This window comes from Brienomyrus brachyistius, chromosome 8 (assembly GCF_023856365.1).
Source record: "Brienomyrus brachyistius isolate T26 chromosome 8, BBRACH_0.4, whole genome shotgun sequence".
Lineage (NCBI taxonomy): Eukaryota > Metazoa > Chordata > Actinopteri > Osteoglossiformes > Mormyridae > Brienomyrus > Brienomyrus brachyistius.
In genome coordinates this window covers 21,253,032-21,260,455 of record NC_064540.1, presented here as the reverse complement: position 1 = coordinate 21,260,455, position 7,424 = coordinate 21,253,032, and the positions used below count along the sequence as shown (strand labels likewise).

At 43.3% G+C, this 7,424-nt stretch overlaps 1 long non-coding RNA gene across 1 annotated transcript; it reads left to right on the top strand.

The window, feature by feature from the left end:
- Window positions 1-2,180: 2,180 nt before the first annotated feature.
- Window positions 2,181-7,303, top strand: LOC125747769 (uncharacterized). Its single transcript, XR_007399374.1, has 2 exons — window positions 2,181-2,401; window positions 6,544-7,303. It is a non-coding gene; the product is annotated as an uncharacterized LOC125747769 (long non-coding RNA).
- The last annotated feature ends 121 nt before the right edge of the window (window positions 7,304-7,424 follow it).

The window sequence follows — 7,424 nt, the reverse complement described above, 5'->3', positions numbered from 1 at the left end:
CCGGCCTTACGGCTTATTGCCCAGATGTAAAATGTGTAAAGAAAGTTCCCTGAAGCCTGATAATACATTTAAGTTTTAGAGCAACGAGAAAAGGAGACACAGACATAACGGAAAAGCAGTGAAAAAAAATCATTAGCCTGAGGTTGTTTTGATATCCCAGTAGACCGTGACATAGATGAGTGTCTTAGCCAGACTGATAGAACATCTCTAGCAGCCTACTGCTCACACCAAGAGTCCTTAGCTTCCTCAGCCTGCTCTGGCCTTTCTTGTACAGACCAGAAAACAAAATCAGTGTGAGAAAATTGTCACAGTTGTCTTATAAAAATAGATGTTAGAGAGTCTGCCTCACCGTGAAGATTGTCTTTGAACCTTGGGAGATCTTTTACTGTTTTGGGGAACGGATGAGTGTTTGCTGTGGTTCATTCCATTCTATGCTGCAAAAATTTAAGCAATTATAAGCAGTATTGGGCATTTCAGGTGCAGAAATTACAAATCCAGACCAATATTTTGTTTCTGCCAACCAGGTGAAAACTCTGTGACTGACTATTTATGCTCTACTGGTTGGTAGAAACAAAATCTTGGTCTGGATTTGTAGTCTCTGGACCTGAAATGCCCAACATTGATTATAAGGGTTGTGAACTATCTGGTCTGAAAGGTAACATGGGAATTAGTCTTTGTGGAATTAATGACACTGCATCTTCAGGCTGGTTTTAGCAGCTGCATTATTGCTGGCATTGCAAAGTAACACATCTCCAAGAAGTCAGGCCATGCCAAGCATCGTGAAAGGGGCTGGAGAGAAGTAGGTTGGAGGTAGCATGCCACTGGAGCACTACAGCTTTAGAATTCCCTCAGGACTAAGTGTCATCTTCCAACAAGGTCATCGCTCAGGAAGGGCAAGAAGCTCCATGAGAACCTGTGCAGATGGTAGAATTCTGTAATCTGGTATGCCCCTTGCACACACCAAACCCTCTTTTGTTTTGGAAAATGTAAACCTAGAAACGTGTCAGTCCAAAGTACTGTAACCAGCGATTGACACTGCCCTAAGTCTTATTCTCTACAAACTATTGTACCGTAAAACAGAAAGGAGAGATCAACCTGGGGTCAAAGTTAATAAATAAGGCCTCTCCGCTGTGAAAACATTGTAAACACAGAGAAGATGTACGGAAATACCCTCAGTGAGACATTGAGTTCCACATGAAATCAATGATTGATACCCAGAAAGTATAAATATAGTTATTGTTTCCTTTTATAGTTCATTCACTGCAATCTGAGATCAAAAGCTTTGACCTGTCTTCTGTGAAAAACTATTTAACCACTATCCACGCTAACAGCATAGCCAGAAGAAAAAAGGTAAATTGATCTTCTTGAGTAGCATTAATCCATCAGGTGCTGTTATGACCATATGGCATGTAGCGGCCAGTTCACCAAAGACAAACTAACTAAAAATAACCTAAAAAATGATACATGTAAATTGAAACTTTGCCTGACTTTGATAAGCTCTGCAGCCATTGATAGTTTGCGTCACAATGGAACCTCAGTCTGCTAGTCATCGGATTCAGACCAGCAACCTTTCAATCCCAGGTATAGCATCCTAACCCTCTGGAGATCACGTCTCCCCCAAGTACTAACCTGGTCCAGCTCTGCTTAGATTCTGAGACTGGACAAGATTGGGCCTATTCAGGAAGGTCTGGAGATCATCTTAGATGCCCAGTCTTCCTTACTGGTATAGGCCAATTCTGAGAAATAATACTAAAGACTACGATCACACTTGGCTCCAAATTTGGACCCCATGTAATACTAGCCCCCTACACTAAACAAGGAAGCCCCCAGTAACCAGCAACCCCATCCGAACTTCTCCAATAACTTTGTTGAGAAAAATCAATATAAAGAATGAACTATACTTGTAGTAGTAAGTGTGACTGGCAGTAATTTGCTCCTTGCACAGGAGTCTGTAGATCCTGTAATGTTGTTTCTCCCCAGAGGACCCTGCGCCCTTCCAGTGTCTTTGAGGGAAGATGTTTCTGCTTAGTCAGTTCTTCAGCAGATGTCAGAGCCGGATGAAAATAAGATCTAATGACAAGCAACTGTGCAAGTGGACAAAAATTGGCCTACGTAACGAAAATATTTCATTCTTATGTGAGGGGAACTTACTGCATGCTGTCTGATTTCAGAGGGTGTGAAGTTCGGCCTAACTGTAACATATCCAACGCTCTTTCACTGCTACTTGGGCGTTCTTAATGACTAACTTTCCGACTGGAAACAACAGGACAAGAGCTAAGGTTTAAAGAGACGACACATCACCAGATGTTATGGGGATATGCTTCAAAAAAGTGGAATCTCAGAATGCAAATGACGTCAGGAAAAAAGGTATAAAAGGGTAAACACATTTGACAATGAACTGGTAAGCAATTCAGAATCAAGAATCATGAATAAATGTGTTTTTCAAGTGAATTTCTTACGAATCCTCTTAAGTTTAAGATATACAGTATATATATTTACTTTAATAAGAAAAATTCTAGGGTCTGTGTTTCCTTTCAGAGATGAAGCTGCCGGAATAATTAGAAACTGTTACCAAAATCTTCTTTCGTTTTTATAAGTACAGTCAATAATTTAAAAATGTTGTTATGTCTAAATGCTGTTAATGTTGCAAAAATATAATGGAAAATACTGTGCACAGGGGTGGTGACGATGCCGTAGACATCACCCAGATGTGACATAAAAGCCATTAAGAGGAAATCTATAACTTTAACTTTATATCATTTTAAATTTCATTTAAAAAAATGTTATACAAATATATGACATGGAAAAGCAGAAAGTGATTTTTTTTCCCTCTTTCCCTTTTCCCCTGTTCCATTCTTGGAATCCCTACATGCTAACGTGTCCTCATGCGTAGTGTTTCTCCACTTTTGTGTTTTTGAAGAAAGCTGTTTGATCTCTCAGTCCCCCGCGATAGCGAGAAAAGGACTTGCCTCGAATACAACTCTGACCTTTGCCCTGAGCAGCCTAAAGACGAATGACAGTATCATAAGACTGAAAACGCTCAGGTCTTTGATGTAGCCCAGTATTACAGAAATAATTTAGGGGAGAAAAGGGCGGCTTAAGGGAGACGTGGGCCTGTGGGACCTATATGAAGGAATTATGACACCGGTGCCGCCTGCTAGGCCACAGACTGTGCCAAGCAAATTAATGCTCATTATCTGTGCAAATTGTGGGTCCTGTTCAGCTCCCATTACATGCTGTTAGCACCACTTTATTAAACCCCTTAAACATGGCTAAGAATAACTCAAACTCCCCAGACAGGGTGGTGTCAGCTTCGATTTCAGTTTCCTCTGAATATCTTCGGGGCACATCAGTGATCTGAGGGAGGATGCAGTGCTAGAAATGAAGGACCAACCCATTTCTTTTGTGCTTATTGCAAAGACTGAAAACTGTGACTGATGACTAAAAAGATGATGGAATGATGGAATCCTGCCCTATGCAGATCAAATCAGGTGCACTAAACCAGACTCAGTTCATATGAATTCCATGTAGATGTCTGGCCTGTTTGCTTCTTGAAGCTGCAAATAAGAAGAAGTTGCACATCGATATAGAGACTTCTCTGATGGCTGCCAGCCGCTCAGGTAGCACTGTCTGGAAGACACCTGGACCTTGCATTAGAAGCTTCTGGTCTGAGAGTTTCCTTAGGTCATGAATTCACATAAAGAATCAGATGGATCTCTAGAATTACTGCTTTGGTGTGAGACCCTTAGAATCACTGCCTTGGGATCTTCTCTGTTTTCTGGTACACACAGATTTTCAAACTATGCAACAACCAACAGACCTTCTCTCTCCAAAGAAATGGATTATTTATCTGGAATTGAATGTTAGCTGTTAGTTTGTTAGAACAGCCACACGGTCAGTGTTAATCAGGGCAAAAGTTTGAGGGGCTCAAATTCTTTGAGACCCCACGTTATCCCGTATTGTTAGCGATGGAAGACAATAAATGTATGGAATGGCTTGGGAGTTCCAAGGGAAGTTTGAGAACATTTGGGAATGTGTTCTAGAATTTATTTTTTCCTTTCTCCCACACTTGTTTCCTACATACAGCAAATAAGGAATGTAAGCATTATTTAACTTAATTTGGAGTCTGGAGTCTGTACATGAGCTCATCAGACAATTTCACTTTTATGTCTACATAAAGTTCTCGTGTATAATTTCTGTTCGTATTTGCGCAGATGGTTTTACTAAGTTTGTTGTTGCTGAATTAGAAATAAACTTTATGTACCGAAATATTTTGCAATGCCGTTTTCACTTAGCATAATTGTACTCTATACATCAATATAAAGCAAGAATCTCATTAAAAATCGAATTAAGAAAAGGCATCTAATAGCCGCCTTACAAAAAATATGTAAAGCTGACGTTGTTTTTACAAGTTTTGTTGGTTGCAAAAAAAGCTAATCGCATACATAACATATGGAAGCAATTAGGGATTGTGTTAAATAAAACAGTCATACTGTAGTTTTCTTTCTTTGCAGTAAACTCAAAAAGAGGGTTGGTCCTTCATTTCTAGTGCTGCATCCTCCATCAGAACGCAGGTGTACCCTGAAGATATCCTGAGGAACATGAACAAAATAATGCACATGTTCCTTCTTTCCAGAGGACAAAAGCAGCGATCTGTTAGCTGTCCCACAGTGTGGGCCCAAGATTTTCAATGGGGGGGGGGGCACTGTCTATTAGCACTGATGTTACCAACAAATGACAGCGACAGTGAAAGTTGTCGACTGGGGTAGTGGCGATCCACTGTGTGGGCAGATGTTCTGGTTGGTTGGACGTGGCCCACAAAGCCTGCCATGTGTTACTCGTGCGCAGGGACAAGATAATCTCGAAGCCCCCCAGCCCGACACACGCATATGCCGCCATTTTGTTGGTCAAAACAAAAAGATGACAACGCGATAAGTTTTCTGACTGTGTTACCATTTCAAATTATCGTTAACACCGTGGTTGATTATCGTGCTTTGAAAAACATACCGTAATGTGTGGCAGACCGATATAATCCAGCAATGGCAGAGGAGGAGGAGACTCATTTTTAAGGAGAAACAAGATCGTTTTATTAAGTCTTTAAAAAGACTAATATGGCAAAAAAACTACCACTAAACACACATAACACGGAAACACAGAGAGGTCTGTTGCAGGACTGTAGGGCACGCACATGGGGGGTATTTTACATGAGACACACGCACAGACTGGACAGGGTTCACACAAGACACAGGCAAGGGCACGCATGACAATCAGGAATACAGCAAGGATTACCTACAATTACTCAAAACGGGGCTATTTAGAGATTTCCTGGAAATCCTGGAAAATGTGCTCGACAACTAAATATATTTTGCTGCTGCGTTGTCAGCATTGCGTTTGGTAAGACTGCGAGTTTGTTTGACCAGCACTAAATAGCAGACTGAACCATTTTTGCATTATAGGAGGGAAAGTAAAGTTGACCGTTGACTGCAAATACTATTTAAAGTCTTCACAAATATGTATTTTTGGCAAATTATACCAACAGAATATTTGAAGGTTAGAGGGGCCTTTTAGGCCCCCCTTGACCCATGGCCAAGGGACAACCAACCCAGTTTCCCCCTGGTCAGCGTCCCTGCAGTCCACCCATTGCCCAACCATAGACACACCCCCTGGCTAATATGCTAATTCCTTTAGCATCTTTTTTGGTCATTTGTGGGGGGCTTGGTTTTCTCATAAGGTGTTTAATACTTCTTTTTCTGAGACATGTTTGCTTACATGGGTTTTACAGTCTGCAAAGCAGTACTATAACGGTGACTGGGGGCTTCCGAATCATGCATACCGTCAAACTCGTCAACAAGACATCTTCATAGGCCGAATTTCACAAATGGCAGCTGTTAGGTGACTTTCCTGGTTTGCTTCCTCAAGGAGGGAAACACTGAGCAGGAGCAGAAGGAGTCTTGTCAAACTACAGGGCTTTTTTTTTTTTTTGGTTTTTGAAGTTGTTTTGAAAAGATCAATTATCATTTACAGATTTCATAGAATTCACAAACTATTCGTATTTTTAGTTTAATTGTAACACACATCTTCTAAACTTCTTGACTGAGCCAAACTGCCATGCCCTGCCTCACTGACCCTCTCGTTGTAACAAGCTCCAGGGGGAGTCTTAGTCTGGTCTCTTTCTCCCAGAGAGGAAGACAGGGACATGTCCGCCAGGTCAGCCGGACTTCTTACAATGCGCGTTTTTGCTCAGGCCCAGTCAGCCCCTCATCAACGCCGGGTCCTGCCCTGTGACCCCAGCAATGCTGGTTCTCATCCCTCTCTCTTCTTCGGCAGGTCCCAAAGCCCCCACCTATACTGATATAAGTCTCAGGTCCTAGGGAAAGTACCAGTCCCAGTTCCACCGTGGTCCCAGTGCCCTCCGGTTCCTGTCCCCACTCTTGTTACCTTCAGGCCCCACATCCTTCTTGGCAGCGCCCCTTAGCCCTGCGGTCAGGGGGGCACCCCCTAACTCTGCTGTCCCAATAGTGACCTTGTTCCTCTGTCCCGCAGGTTCCTATCCACACCCAGTCCCCTCCAGAGCACCAAGCAGTTGGGCCTCCGGTTCTTGCCTGGTCGGCCCCTGGAGGTCACCTACCATGGCTGTCCCTTCAGCCCCCTCTTGGCTGTCTCACTTGCCCTGTGACACCACTGTGACTCCCCCCAGGACCTCAGAGGGTCGGTGTCCCCAGAGTAATGCCCAGCTTCCCAGGACCCAGAGAAGTTCCCCGTCAAACCTCGTCCCCATCAGCCATGCCCCAGTTCCTGCCCCAGTGCCGCATCCTGCCTTTTCTCCTTCCAGGCCCATGGTTCTCCCTTGTCTGTCTGGCCCTGGTGATCCTTCACCTGTCCGTCCTGTGTTGGTCTGTGTGTCAGTTGCATCCTACGTTCTCTGTCTTGTTACTTGCCTTCTCTCGGTCCCCGTTAGTGCGTTTCCCCTGTCTGAGTGTCATGTTTGCCCTGGTGTGTACTCAGTGCGTCTCTATGATGTTCCGTTGTGTTTTCATCCTGGTCCTAGTTCTCCCTACCCCTGTGTGGTCTTGCTATCCATACAGTTCCATGCCAGCCCCAGTGACAGCCCATCTTGTTTTCCCTGGGTCCTGTTTCATGTAAGCTACGTGTCTCACCCTAGTGTTGTCCCTGGTCTTTCCCGAGTTTGTCCCATGTTTTGTCCCCTATCACCAGCTGTGCTTTCCGTTTGGCCCCATGTGGGGTGCCTTTTGTTTGCCCTGTTCCCGTGTCCTTTAATAAACCCTTTATTAGTTTGTCCTCATGCCTGCTCATCATTGGAATGTAAAACAAACAGAGCAAAGTGTTTTTTCTCAGCGTATTAGAGTATTTTTAGCGTATTTTTTCTCCGAACCTCTCTTAAGGTTAACGTCCTTCTACATTTT